General features: G+C 41.3%; 1 pseudogene; it reads left to right on the forward strand.

Moving 5' to 3' along the window:
- LOC118334800 overlaps nt 1–13,786 on the forward strand; it is a 344,242-nt pseudogene that overhangs the window by 319,349 nt on the left and 11,107 nt on the right.

Here is a 13,786-nt window from a genome sequence, read left to right on the forward strand (position 1 = left end):
AGGGAAGGTAGTAGTATCAATCTTCTCCTCTACCATTTGGCAAGAAAGCAAATATTTTTTTAATTAATTATTTTAATAAACTGTCACATGATCCCAGAAACAATCAACAACTGCTTTTGTTTCAAGAAAATGATTTCTTCTTCCAGTGTAGTTTTGTGCGTCGGTCAAAGCCTCGCTCTCATGCTCCTTTTTTCAGAGTCTGATGAGATGGATCCAGACCTGGCCAGGTTGGTGTCTCTCGGTTTCACCGGCTGTCTCTCTGTGGTCCAGTTTAACTCCATCATCCCTCTGAAAGCTGCTCTGCTCCACCCGGACACCAGCCCTGTCATCATCACCGGACCTTTACTTCAGTCCAATTGCGGGTCCTCGGCTGCAGCCAATCCCTACGCAGCAGAGAACACACACCACCTGTCAGGTAGGAGAGGGGAGGAATCAGGTTTGTAGATGAGGTTGAAAAGTTTTACTTGACAAACAGTTGGAGCACCGTGAGAGAGATTTAATGCACTCCTTATTGTTTTTAGTTCCTGTAGTGTGAGAGGAGGTTTTGGGTTTAAAAGTTTGTTCGGAGTCAGTTTGTAAGGAATTTTCAATGTACCTTTTGGCAGAGAGCAGGTGAGATTGAAGTTATATCATAACACAATATTGACATTTCATCACCTGCTGCGGCAGAAAACAGTGCTATGAGAGCGGTGAGTGAATCGAAATAGTAAAGTTGTGGGCTGACAGAACAACAATGAGCTGAAACTCCAAAAAGCTCCATAAAGCCTGGGGGGGCTGCAGATTCAGTTGATACGTTATTATCTGTAGATTTATCACTACAGGCGTCCCCTTTTACGTTGCCTCTTTGTTTTCACATTGTTATTTGATATTTCATAAAAATATTGATTACAGCTGCTTTAAATACAGTGAAAACCTGCAGCCGAGGGGAATTATAACCTTGCGAGGCCGCTGGACTCACGTAAGAATCCATATTGCCAGGTCTCAAGCTACTCGCTTGCATGTCTGAACCACAGTGCTGTAGAGCAATCAGAGTCCTTGCAGTGTGTGAAAAGTGACTGCCCGAAAACAACAATGGCAGCTGCTAAAGAGGTTAGTGTAGATGCTGCTAGCATCAGTTATATCACAACTGGAGAATATTTCTTCATTGAAAGAAGAGCAAAGAATGGCACTGAAGACTTAAAAAGATGTTTTCATTCTTCTCCCGACTGGCTTCAATAAGAGTTTGACAACGTTATATGATTTGTTGATCTGATTGGTTGAGGTTTGCCAAGTATTTTTTGAAAGTTTCCAATGACAAATCTTTGCCCCAGCACCCCCTCAGGTTAATGCGTCCATGACTGTGAAGTTTGTTGATCAGAAAAAAGCCCAAGTGTTTCCCCAAGTGCTTCTTAAATGAAAGGAAAGAATCGCCTACGCTCCCTCAAATCACCTACGGCTGTTCACAGCAGACGGGAGTTGCATTAATGCATTAATATTTGACAACACGACTAACGGGAGAAAAGTGCCAACCCCCCCCCCTCTGAAAAAAGGTCACTCAGAGGAGGCTTTTGCCCTCTCATTTTAAATGTCACTGCTCTTCTCTTTGCCCTAAATGCCCAATAACTGCTGACCCGTTTTCCACATTATGTTTTGTTAAATGTGTAGTAGTGTCGGCTAAAAGCCTGACAGAAATAAAAAAACAAGAGTTAGCTGTTGAACTGTGCCCCTGGGAACGACGCATGCATAGAAATCTGTGAGCATGTAATTTCCTTTGTTTTCCCCCTTTTGTTTCTGCGTGTCTATTCTCAGTAGCAGCTTCCATTTCAAACTGCATAACAGGCTCATTAAGTATGTTCACCTTGTTGAGAAGAGTCCTGACAGTGTGCTTGATGAGATAATTAATTTGGACCACAGAGAGGAGCTTCCAGTCGCAGTTCCTTCCTCTGGTCTTGTTTTCATCCAGTTTCTTGTTGCTTGAATAGAGTCGTTGGGGGAGCTGCTGCTGCCCCCCCTGTCTGCTCTGAACGATGATATTGTGATGTTGTCTCTCTTTTCTATTCTGACCTTATTATTCTTTTTCTCTTGTTTTCTTATCACACTGTGTCCCCACCATTTCTGGTTTTCTGTTATTCTTCACGACGTCTTCTCTTCTAATTCTTCGGTTTTTCATTTTCTTCTCTCTCATATTTTGCTTTTTATCTTCTATCCTCTAACCTTTCATTTCTTCTACCTGTCTCTTTCTCTGCTGTAGACCAGTCTGGTTCAGTGGGTTCAGGTCAACCTTTAGTCAATGCCATCAGGACTGACTCGGCTCTGATTGGAGGTACTGAACTGTTTCACCATTTTTCACTGTACTGGAAGCTGTTTCACCTTGTTTTATGATGTTTGTATTGGACTTTTAACGGTCGTGTCAGAGACTACACTCAATATTTTACCCATGAGTGATATTGTGCTGAAAGCCAGTAAAGGTAAGAAAAAAATTCCATCGAGTAAAACGTGTCCGCTAAATGTTTTTGCTCTCCTGCCCATCTAGATTGATTCAAAGTGAAGATTGAATGGTTCCTATAAGCATGCTGATAGAAAAAAAGTGCGAGAGTCAGAAGTCATTTAACAGTGTCCATTAAATCTCTGTGACTCTGCGTCTCAGAGCACAAAGGACAGCTGAACTAATTAAACCTCCGCTGAAATGACTTGCTGATGGAGAAACTTTCACACTCTCTTCAAATGCAAACTAAAGTAATATAGTGCGAAATTGATTTCAGCTGTATTTTGGAATTCCAATTAGATGAAACTTTCTCTGGATAATGAAATGTGCTGAACACAAGAGTCCAAATATGTGAGATTCGGGCTCACTATGTGCTGAAGTTAGATTAGTAAAACAACCAGACAGCAGGGCAAAAGAACTTGCATGGGGGGGCGGAGATACTTAGTCCATCTTGATAGATTCACTCTGCAGAACGTCAGCGTCTTTCAACATGCAGAAAGATGAACACACAAAGGTCACAGCTGAGTCACAGTATGGTCTCAGCTGGTCCGTAGGTCCACATCAGTATGTTTTACTGTGAGACTTTACATTAACTATAAAGCTTCACCATTTTATACTTTGTAGAATTTAGTTTTCCCACCTCCTACACAGCCTTCGGGCTCAGTTCGTTTCATTTTCAGAGATTTAACGTGAGCGTATTCAGGTAATCTGTAGCAACAGGAAGTTCAAAATGATTTGAAAAACCTTTATTACAACAGTACCACGCTGTAATCTGAGCCTCATTAATCGTCATCCTGCACTGCAATGTCGACAAAACAATGATTTTTCCAGGAGATAGTGAAATTAAAACACTAATGTAAAATAATAAGGTGATCATTCAGAGAAAATCAGTGTCTGTTAGGTGTGTGTGATTAATAGCTAAACCATGCACGCAGTTGTTTCATTCAATTGTGTCATTTCAACTGAGATCTCATCTTCTCATCAATCTCCTAAGAAATCAAACAAGTATAACATATCTCAGAGTAAACGTCCTCTACCTTGCAGGTGTCATAGCAGTGGTCATCTTTGTGAATTGTGACTGGCCTGGCGATAACTGCCAGATTCCTCTAACCGGAAGAAAAGAGACATATCGGAACCCAGGAAGTGAAGGGAGGTCAAACAGGAGGACAGCCCAGACTTCCCTTTCAACAACCAGGCGACTCGACAGAATGTCTCCCTGTGAAAACCCAAAGGAGTATTTCATTTAACCGGAGGCCTGATGACCCTGATGACTGGAGGATTTAGGAGCAGAGGGTGCAGGACAGGGGGATGTCCTGTTCACGCCTCAGGACTTTACACTGCCCTCAGAGCCACTGAAAGACTGCGCCTGAGGCTCACAGAATATGGAAAGCAAAAAAGGAACAATGCACACAGTTTTATCTTTTACTGTAAATTGTGAATATACTGATACAAAAAGGCAACAGAACAAGATGTTGATATCCTTGTTTCAAAAAGTGTAAATATTCAAAAATGTACATGTGGAAGTAATGTCTACTGCAATCTCTTAACTAACGTCACTCGGTCATATTGAAAAAACTCCTAAGGGAAACAGAATGTTGATTTTAAGGGTAGATTCAGAGTATTCAAACACAACTTTATTTCAGTGAATCTGGGTTTTTTGCAATCGTGACATTTGGCTGATGCACCTATGAGGACAGTGAATGGATGGAAATGTTTGACCTGTAATTAGGCCCTCAGGAAGAGTACTTATGTAAGAGCTTATGTTTGGTGGTGTGTTCATGTGCAATGCCTTTATGTTGTGTGCAGTGCTTTGGGGGAATAACAGTACGAACTCTTTGGAGGCTGTGGAGCCTCAAAGCCCCGTTTAAGGAAAACTTGTGTGAGCTTGCATACTTGTCCTTGCAGCCTGTATACATCCAGCAAAACCAGGACATTGTTTGGTGATATAACTCCAGTTGGCATGTGAATCAAACATTTTTATGAGTGATTTTCTTTCGGCAGCAATGTGCTACAACGGAATTAAGGTGTCATCTTCAATGACTTCGCAGTCGCACTCCAATCACGCACATCGCCATCAGCACATTTGTAGTGTTTGAGAAATGGTACACTGCAGCTACCGGTTGAGAGACGTGGAGACTTTTCAGACAGTAGGGATTAGTTTTCCAAATCATTTTCATTTTTACTATTTTTTTCATCTTCTCATACTCTTTTCTTTTGTCAGTTCTTTCAGTTTTAACATGAAAAGCTGGGAACAAAAATACCTCCATGAGCATTGAATGTTTTTAGTTTCCGATACTTTGCAAGCTTTTCATAAAAGGCTTGTACAGGTTGTTCACTTTATTATAAAAGTTTTCTCTTCCCTGCTGTATGCCGCCTGCTGGGATCTTCCTCTGCCAGCTCTCTAAATGTCTCTGAAGAGTAAAGCTTTTAACACTGGCAGCACACAGGCTCTGTAACAGTGTGGCTGTCTGTCACCTCGTTCACTGCACGCAGAGGCAGTTAATGTGTTTTTGAAATGCTAATCTGCTTCGGTATGACAGGTGGATTGTGACTCTATGGAAAGCAGAGAGATGATCAGAATGAGACGGAAAGATAATCCGAGACAAAGTGTCAAGCAGACACGGATGTAATGAAAACAGCCTGATATTAACACTTGAAAATGAAGCAAATCCCCCCATGTGTTAATTCAGCTCATGTGTAAAGAGTGCTGAGAAGCAGAAAGAGGATCGACAGCAGCTGTTTATCAAACACACGCCGCCGTCTCTCTGCAAGACCCCAAAGCACAGATGGGATTTTAATGACAAAAGTTGCTAAAACTTCAAAGTGCATTATTCAACCCTTTGTTTGTTTTCTTTTTTCCCCCCACCTCACAACAGCTGATGCCACACATTGTTGTCTTTGCCACATCATAGCTTTCAGAGAGTTCATCGTTTGGTGAAGAAGACATAGCGACTGTCCTTCCGCCTGCAGCAGAACTGACTGCAGTGCTGTGTTTGATTGCTGAGAGGAGCTCTACAGGTTCCTCTGACAGCCTGATAATGTTGCAGGCTGAGCACAGCAAAATAAAATGTTTAACATTTGAGTTTTTCGGGTTAGGGTTAGGTTAGGTTTTCGGTATAGCGTTAGCAGCAAGTGCACTGAGGTAAACAGGGATTTATGCCAGCAAGGAAACAGATGTTTGACCTTCAGCCTCAGTGTACTTTTTATGTTTTTCCAAACCATTTCCAAGCAGCAGAACAAGAATATCACAACATTTTGGTTTATCTCACATTTAAAAGCTTAAAAACTAAATTCATCCATGTATCTTCATTAAGAATATGGCCAGCTAGACAGCCGGGAACCTGCTAGCCTTCGTCAGTCACAATATTGTTGTTGCCATTTCACTAAATGGAAAACTTTTTGAACACTCTCAGAGGTCATGAGCTTGCTGACTGTCACTTAGCGAGCTTGTTAGCTTTGTTGCTAGCGGGACAATAAGTTCACACAGTTTATTCAAATGATGCATCTGAAAGCGGTCTCACTGTTTGTGGAGCAGTTTATACTCTGATTAGATTAGACTGGAGGGTGTAACACAGCTAAGCTACAACAGCATCCTCCATTTTGGACAAACCTGCTATTGGTCAGTGGCAAAAACTGGCACTGACAAACTCCTGTGAGCAAATCCACTACTGCTGCCCATTTTACTGAAATTAATTCAATTTACTACGGTAATGTTCGTCATTTTAAATGCGTGTGAGACTTAAGGGCGGTGATATTCTGCGATGTCCTTCATCAAATCCCACACAACGGCCAAAAGAAAGAATTAATTGCTCCATCTAATGACTGTTGTCTGTGTATCCTAAGGCTGATCTTGTTCCTCTGTGTCCTAGAGCTCCATTATTGTCCCAAAGCTATAAACAACAACAAAACCCTGCATTGAGTCACAGTGCTGCACTCAGTGACATATTCCTTAATTGGCACAAACACACTGTAGGTTATTTTGAGTCAGACCCACATACAGCATCCTGCTGCTGAAAATAGTCCCTAGCAAATGCACTATTTTGAGTAACGTTTGCTAAAAACTTCAGTGCCCAGCTGTTTTTAGGAAATTACTGAGCCTTATTTAAAACTGAAACTATGCATTTGTGACCTGCTTTTGTGTCTTATATTGACATCTTCAGTTGGAACCAGTGGGCTTGGAACTGAGGCCACAGGCAGGTTAGGGAAGTCTTATACTTTGGCGATAGGACGGATGAATTTGGTCTTTTCATGGGATTTGTTGACAGTAAGAAAAAGAATACAAAACAATGATTTTATCCTTTAAGGAGTGTTTAGTTTTTGATGCACTGGTTTAAAGTTGAAGTTTGTTCAGTGTAACTGTAGTGTTGGTGAATAACAGTGATGTTGTGAGTGATAAAGCCACAGAAATATTCAGATTTTACCCATATTGTGGTTGTTTGGTTATCGACAATATTCTGTTTAATGAAAATAAAAAATAAAAAATAATTTTATTTTTTATTTTTCAAAAGATCATGTTTTTCTGTTTTACAGATGAATCATCAAATTAATAAATGTTAACAGGAGACACTCTGATTCTGCTCGTGAACCAATTTGTCCTTAAATTTACATGTCTGAAGGACTCTACAGTGAAAGAAAAATCACATTTGTTGAAGTCTTTTTCAAACCACTAAGCTCTTTTATTTATTTTTTTGGTTAAATGAAGCCGACACACGGCAAAGACCCCCTCAACAACCAGGACAATTTACATACATTTGCATCTTTTATATCTCCTCGTTCAAACCGCAGTGTGGGAGATAGTAACACATCTGTCAGTACTGACATTTCTGATGGCTGTTAACACTCAAACCAGAGTTGAGGGAAACATGTAAAGCTGTGAAGCATACAGGAGCAAAGGATATCAAAGGGAGTCTCTGTGAAGATCCACTTACCCTCTGTGCCTGTTTAAACACTCCCGAGATGATTCAGCCGCCTCAGATCAGTGATCCCTGCTTGATTCATTCAAATCTCCCCTTATTGGTTGTGATCATGCAGAGCCACACTTGATAACTGACATCTTCTGCATCTTCAGCGATATCAAAGAAAACCACAACATCATAAGGATCGGCTAATCTACCGCCAACTGGAATTTAAATTGCGATAAGAGATTCAGTCTCATCTGTAGGCAGTGTGCAGTTAATGGGAACACAGCTCTGTTTATTCCTGGAGAAAACTTGAATTTATCATTTTCTAAGGTGACCTTTTGAAAAACCTTCCATGTGCCAAATCAACACATTTCATCTGTGGTGCAGCTCATGGGATCATGTAACTCACTTCTTTGTGTTCCTTTAGTTTGTATCTATTCACACTGTGGTCGAAGCTAAAGAGCCGCTAACAGTCCGCTGTGTGCACCTCTTTAAAGTACATTTAACTGCTTTGTATTTCCTCCTAGTGCCAGTAGTGCTTGTTGATAATGAAAACTATCAATTCTGCTCAGGCACAGCACATTTAGCATATGATGTGTATTCATGCATGTTTAATATGCATATTTAAATTAGTAGAATACAAATAATATACTGAGTAAAGATAAAGATATGGAGCACCAAAGTATTCGATGTCAGTTAAATGAATAAAGACATTATGAAATAAATAAACATGAATAAATTGGGAGAAAATATATAAATCAACCAACAATTTGTGAGATAATTGAAGCAATTATTAAAAAAACTGAACTCATTTCATTTCATGCTGTCACTTTTTTCTGGCAGCAGCGTTCATCTTTATATTTCATACACTTTATTCATTTATTTAATATCCTAGAGAAACACTGCTAAAGACAAGGCATGACTTAAAACATAATCAATAATTAATCATACAGGCCTCAGTAATAGAAGTCTTTATACTTCCCTTTTACAAGATACAATACAATTAAGAAAATGTGTTTTAAAAAAGATGATTGAACATGATAATACTGAACTTGCACAGTGACAATGCCAACTAATGCTTTTTTTTTTAACACAATCACCCTCTTATTTAGCATTTTAGCATGTTAGCATAGCAACATTAGCAAATTAGCTCTTAACACTCAATAAAGCTGAGGCTGATGTTAATTTCAATAGTTTTGCAGGCGAGAGAGAAAGTCAGGGGAGCACCAGTATCAGTAGGTTACATTCCCTGACACACTGTGGATATCTGTACCAAATCAAATCCAGTAGGACACAGGATTTCACAGGATAAGTGAAAACTTTAACCTGCTGGTGGTGTTACAGGAACCACCTGAGTTAAAAGGATTCTTCCTCTGGGGAACACAAAGGTCTGTACGAACAGTTGAGTTATTTCAGTCTGGTTTAAAGAGGACCAACAACATTGCCATATACATTGAACAAAAGCTAAAGTGGCCACAAAAGAAAGAGGTGTTAATACTGTAGATCTGTAGAACACATCTTGATTTATTTGGACTGCAATGCCAATTCAAAACACAGTACTTTAAAATAACGTGCAACCACAACGAGCCCCAACTGAAACAAAGGTCCTGCATGATGAATGCTGGATAGGCTGCAGGTTCACTAACAGTAAGTAACCTTCTCTTTTCCAGTAACATCAGACATCGTCCATTATTACTGTTTACCGCTGTATCACCAGGTATATGCAAGAGATTGTATTTGGATGTGGAATGAATGCGCAACATTGCCCATTTATTTTACAGCAGTGTCATAACAGCCGATGGATTGAGCCTGTGCGGGAGTAAATCACCACAGTGCTGCCGGCAAATACAGAGTTACTGCAGCACCACTTCCCTGCAGATGAATAATTTAAACTTTATTGGAGTCTCTTTGCCTTTGTTTTTCTTTGTTTTATGAATGACCGAATGGGCAATCTGAGGGTCGATCTATAGGTCACATTAACATACAACAATGAAGCCTGATGATCCCATAATGAAACAGAAAGCTCGCTGAGATCAGACACTATCAGTCATCCTTTCTTCCTGTCATTACAGTATATTGATTCTGCTTCTCTTTCTTCCTCCTCTTGGCGTGTTGACCATCTTGGTGGCTTAAATCCCTCAATTATTCACCTCTACACCCTCTCAGCGATGTAAACAGCAGCTTTAAGAGCTGTAATTACTGCAGTATCCAGCTGTATTAGGGTAGGCTGTGCAGATGATGGAGGGGTGAGCGTGATTGCAGCAGGACGGATCTGCATGTTGATGAGAGCAGCTGAAGCGGGCAGGGCGGCTCTGGAAGTGTTTTATTTCCTTGAGATGATAAAGTAATTACGTCGTGCTCTCCGCATATACCCCAGACTGTGTTCTTATGATCCACAGATAAAAAATATGCAAGACTCTGATGTTGTAATCATGTACAAACACTGTTCCTCAAACAAGACAGCCGCAAATAACACAAATGTATTGTCCACATAGTAAACATGTGGGGGCTGATAATGGTTGGAAAAAGAAATAACTGTTTTGTTATCAGGAGAAAACAAAGCTTGCAAAGATGCTCTGGCTAACTTGTGATTGGTCAGAGGCCATAGCAATGCTACCTGTGACATAGCCTGACCTTCGCTGAGTGTCTGGAGACGTGGGGGCGCCAATTTTGTAGTCTGTGGAAGTTACCATATATGCTTTCTTGACCGATGAAGGGTGTGCACATCACTCACAGAAATATGGGCAATGTCTGAGTACATGGCAGCTAACATTAGCTAGCAGGCCAATTAACATGATGACAATTACCCAAAAATAAAACCCAATAAACCCATTGAATTGTACCTTTGATGTAATCTGAATTTGTACAGAGCAAAAACGAGTGCAGAGATAGGTGTAGACCTGTTCTGATGATGGAAAACAGAATCTGTGTAAGTTTGAATGAATACATTCTGTATGCTGCTAATGTCTGTGTGTCCATTACTGTGATTTTAACAAATTCATTGGCAGGGAGTAATAAGTAAAGTAATAATATTCCTTTTGAAAAGAGTAATAAAGTAATGTTTCCATTATTATGAATAGAGTTAAGTCTAGAAGAAGATGGCTGAAGAAACCCTTTGAGATGATGATATTTCTCATTTATTTGAATATGTAACACTTTTATCCTTTATTTAACAGCTACAGAAATACAGACTCTTTTATTTTGATATTTTTAGATAAGACAATTACTTTTCAGTCACAAAAGAAAACACATTCTACTTTAAACTAATTATAAACTGACAATTATAATGTTTATATTATAGTAAATTATACCATAATGACTTTTTTGTATCTCGAGCGTTCTGTGCATTAACCTGCTAGGTATGACCTGCTAACGTCAGTCAATAATTGTGTTTCAGGTCCGTCAGGGCGTGCTGCGGTCGAGTTGTGCTCCAGCACTTCACACGTACGTTACCCCACACAAATGTAATGAAAATTACTAGAGTATTGCCATATAAGGCTTGTCGTTGTGTTCAGGGAGGGACTCTTATCAGACCAATTGTTTATTCTTCTATTATTTTTATTTAGTTTATTAATGTTTTTTTCTCCTTTAATGGATATTTATAGCTGAAGAGAGAGAGGAAAAAGGAGAGATAGAGAGAGAGAGAGAGAGAGAGAGAGAGAGAGAGAGAGGGTGGATTCATTTGGATTTGTTTTTTAAACGTGGGGAAACCAAAGCTTCTGGAGAAAACCCACAGCAACACAGTTGAGTCACTCTGTACTCCTCACAGCCAAGAGGGGTCACAAGGCTGGATTTGAACTCTCACCTATAATTGCAAGGCCACAGTGGATGTTAGAACACTGAGGCACCTGTGTGGCCTATAACACACTATTGTCAGTCAAATTTTAGACTGTACTGTTATACAATTATTTACAGAGACCCAACAATTCACCATGGAAGCAGACTTGCGACAAGCGGCAAGGAAAACTCCTTTTTAAGAGGCCGAAACCTCGGAACAGGCGACCCGCTTCTAGTGGGTGGCGTTCTGCCTCGACCATTGCGGGCAACTTCCGGCTTTTCTTTTTTTCATTAGTTTAAAATGTGGGGCGAACGGCGGACTACTCTCGAGTAAACCCTATGTCATTTTAAGTTCACTCACGTGTATTTTGTGTGGTTTGTCCTAACCACCACCTCGAACCCGCCAAAGATTACTGTTTGCGTGCAAAGCAGCGGTGAATGACTTGGCCACAGTCTTTAAGAGACGTGAGAAGAATCTGTTCATGCTGGTCTTTTCATGTGGCACCACCAGATGCTGTTGCTGCTTGGGCCCTAGTAATAATAAAAACATTAGCAGTGGGGGTCAACCAGGAACTCTGGTTCCTCTGTGCGACCAGACGAACTCAGAGGGTAGTAGTACAGAGTGACCCACCAGACTTTTTGTCTTTTTGGTACTTAGGTTTTTTTTCATTAAGGTTTAAAATGTGGGCGAACCAAAGCCTCTCGGAGTAAACCCTATGCCGTTTCAGTTACTATGTGTGTATTTTTGTGTATGTTTGTCCTAACGCTTTGAAACCGCCAAAGATTACTCTTTGCGTCCAAAGCGTACTTAGGTTTTTTTTCATTAAGGTTTAAAATGTGGGCGAACCGAAGCCTCTCGGAGTAAACCCTATGTCATTTCAGTTACTACGCGTGTATTTTTGCCTTGAAACCGCCAAAGATTACTCTTTGCATCACCAGATGCTTTTTGATTGTCTCAGTTATGTATCTGTAAATAGATACATCCCGGGACAGCAGGCACATCTGCAAGATCCCTGCGTCACCTGTCTTCTTGCACAACTCCTTGCGCACCGCCTTGGCCACCCTTTTGATACGATGGCCGCTTGGTTTGACAGCAACGTTAGTTCCTGCCATCTGTTCACATAGCAACTTCCCCAGTTTCCCACTGATGGTTTCAATGTCTTTGCAAGTCAGACTAACATTCAAATGTAACTGACTTTGCATGATTTTTTGAAAGAGTGCAATCGCCATAACCTTGCAGCTCATTTCGTTCCACTGACCGGCTGCTGGTTCTGCGGTCTCACCTAAAGCTTCACCAGCCTCATCTCTGATGGGTGACACGACGGACTGAACGGGGATGGAAGGTGGTCCTCCTACGAGCATCAAAGTGTCACCAGACTCATCTCGGCTTGGTGACTTGCCGGACTGAATGGGGGTGGAAGGGGATTCTACTATATCCATCAAAGTGTCACCAGACACATTTCGGATTGGTGACTCGATGGACTGAATGGGGGTGGAAGATGGTTCTGCTTCAACCACCAAACTGTCACCAGCTTCGTCTCTGATTAATGACTCAAAGGACTGAACAGGGCTGACAAGTGGTTCGGCTTCAACCACCAAAGTGTCCCTAGGTGACTTGACGGACTGTATGGGGGTGGAACGTGGTTCTGGTTCAACCACCAACGTGTCACCAGCCTCAACACTTACAGCGACCTCCGGAGCAACAGAAGCTGATCCTGACCCAGGTGTCACACAGCCACTTTCTATGACTGAGGGGACCTCTGCGGACGATCGCCTGCTGACTACTCCCCTGATTTCCTTCACAGCCAGACTTGCGTGGTCCCCCTTCTTCTTGTGGAGCTTTAGCTGCCGGTTGAGCCAATTGCGTATCTGCCTCATAAAGCTGTCAACTTCTCCCTGTATCTCAAACCGGAAGTCTGAAGAGGGGTCCTGCTTAAGATGCTGTGAGACAATATCACCGAGTTCAATGGAAGCTGTGTTGTGTTGTCCGCTGGATATTACCTCTGCGATTCTCTCGTATGGGCACTCGTCTTCCGTGCCCTTATTTATGTCTTCTGCATTTAATGAGATGATGGCCTTCACCACCAGATCAGCCTCCTCCATTAGGTGGCTCAGAGACCTCTTTTCTTCTGAGACGCAATTATACTTATGCCTCAGTTGTGTCACAAGGCGGAGTAGTGACCCCATGGCAAATTTTACTGCAAAAAAAGCCTTAAGTTTATCTTCCACTGTTTTCCAATAGGATAACTTTATAGATTCAGCCACTGATTCCGGCAGTGAACCATCTGATTCGATTTTAAGGTCTTCAATTATTTGTTTGACTATCGAAAAAGCCATCTTGTTTGCGTCCTCAGAGGAGCCGGACTCAAACGCTTGGCATTCTTCATCGGAAATCTTAACGTTATAACTAATCGGCACAATGCTTTTTGTCTGTTCTTGCAGGATATTTTTCACAGCTTCTGTTGTATCAAAGATGAAGCTTGTTACTGGTAGCATGTCCGTCTCATCCACAAAGGGAACTACGGGGGTCTGTGATGACTCCCCGGTTTCAATTGGTGTGGTGCCCTCCTTACCTGTACAGTTTTTCAACATTCTCGCCACATGTCGGACCATGGTCTTCAGTCTGTGCGTGAATGATGGTGAG

This window comes from Morone saxatilis, unplaced genomic scaffold (genome assembly GCF_004916995.1).
Source record: "Morone saxatilis isolate NCDOM2014 unplaced genomic scaffold, NCSU_SB_2.0 Contig23, whole genome shotgun sequence".
Classification (NCBI taxonomy): Eukaryota; Metazoa; Chordata; class Actinopteri; family Moronidae; genus Morone; species Morone saxatilis.